Source organism: Ochotona curzoniae, unplaced genomic scaffold, assembly GCF_017591425.1.
Source record: "Ochotona curzoniae isolate NIBS_2020 unplaced genomic scaffold, NIBS_Ocur_1.0 scaffold_3208, whole genome shotgun sequence".
Lineage (NCBI taxonomy): Eukaryota > Metazoa > Chordata > Mammalia > Lagomorpha > Ochotonidae > Ochotona > Ochotona curzoniae.
In genome coordinates this window covers 22,889,425-22,891,135 of record NW_024467106.1, presented here as the reverse complement: position 1 = coordinate 22,891,135, position 1,711 = coordinate 22,889,425, and the positions used below count along the sequence as shown (strand labels likewise).

Genomic DNA, 1,711 nt, shown 5'->3' with positions numbered 1-1,711 from the left:
GTTGTAAAACAGATCAGATCGCCACATCACTGAAAGGTTTGTTTTCCCTACCCTTTTTAGTTATAACGCTTTGATGTCTGAAAAATATTATACAGTGTTTGACAGCAAAAACTTGAGGGTAAATTTCCACTATTACAAAGGTGTTTCTGTTTCACAAGATCTGGTAGGTTAACTAGATTATCTACTTATATATAACAAACATATATCTCAGGGAGTGACTCTACCCTAGAAATTAAATGATGGACTTTTGCACAGACTGGCCTCCATCTCTTCGTGAGCATTTAAATGGTAGCAGTTTTTGGATGGTGACATCAATTTAGGGAATTACACTATAATTTTTTCCTCTGCAAGCACTGTTGTAATTTTTGGTGAAGAGATCATTCCTTTATATTGCAGGTTTTCTATCTGTGGTGAATGTCAATGGACTCTCAATTTCTTCCTTTTGGCTTTCTTCTCCTTCTAGACCTAGCAACCAGAATGATCCTGTTAAGATATTAGACAGTCTTACTACCATGCTCAAAACACCGCAGTGGTTTCCAAAACCTTCCTGTGAAAAACAGGCCTCCATAAGCTATGCTGCTGCTAGACTCAACTTCTTACTTTCTTTTTTGATCCCGTATTCTATGCACATCAGATGCTCTGCTGTTTGTTAGTTACAACAGCTGATATCTCACTTAGGAATATCTGCAGGTTTTTCTTGGACATCTCTTTAGTATTTTCTTGGCCCATTTCCTTTTAAATCTTTATGTTCTCTTTGAGATCTGAACCATTCCTAGTCTTCTTTCAGTTTTTCTTTCTGTAATTGTTTTTGCCTTCTTATGGCTTTCTCATGTGTACATGGCACTCCAGCCCATCCCAGTGACCTCCTTTAATTTTCATATCAAATCTGGAAAGAGATAAAGAAGGAATGATACTAGGCAAGATGAAACTTGCCTTGTGCCTAGAACTGAGCCAGCAACTTTCCTTTTCCCTTCCCTTCCCTCCTTTCATTTTTTACGTTTTGTATGTTTATTGCTATTGCTGCCACCGCTGGCTAGGCTCAGGCCTTGACCGTGTAATTGCGCGGTGGATACAGCCGGTTTTTTCGCAGCTGCTTCTCGGTCTTCAGTTTCTTCCCGAGCTTGCTGAGGCTGCGGCACACCGTGCGAGTCTTCTTGGACCATAGGCCCAGGGTCTTGTGCTTCTTGCCCTTGTATAATTTCCTGAGGATTTCTGTCTGGGTCTGGCTGATGATGGTGAGGACCCAGGCGATGGACTTGCGGACAACACAGATCTTGGCCAGCTTGGACACCTTTCTGCTGGTCACCTTGGTGAAGCACAGCTGCGACAGCTCCGCTTTGAGCTTGTCCTTCAGCAGCAGCTCCTCTTTCTTGCGGCAAAGCTCCTGAGCCTAGATCTTGGCCATGACTGCTAGGGCCCTGTTGTCGCTGCTGCTTGAAGGGAAGGAGGAGCCAGCAGCTTGTCAACGGTTACTTCATGTGTGCGTTTACCTGCAATAAACTCTCCTCATTCCTATTTTACATATGTGGCTCAAGGGTTGGTGACTGCTTGAGTGCTTGAAATCACACAGTTATGATTACCTAAGCCTTTTTCTGCACTCTGTCCTCTTTTCTCCGTGATCTCAAATTCTCTTTTGTGTGGATGTGGTTTCAGTTAAGTCACACGTTAGGTTTGCTGCTTCCCTAGAGAAATTTTGACTTTGGTAGACATC

General features: G+C 42.9%; 1 pseudogene; it reads right to left on the bottom strand.

Moving 5' to 3' along the window:
- Positions 1 to 1,039: 1,039 nt before the first annotated feature.
- LOC121145049 lies at positions 1,040 to 1,405 on the bottom strand (annotated as a pseudogene).
- Between the last annotated feature and the right edge of the window lie 306 nt (positions 1,406 to 1,711).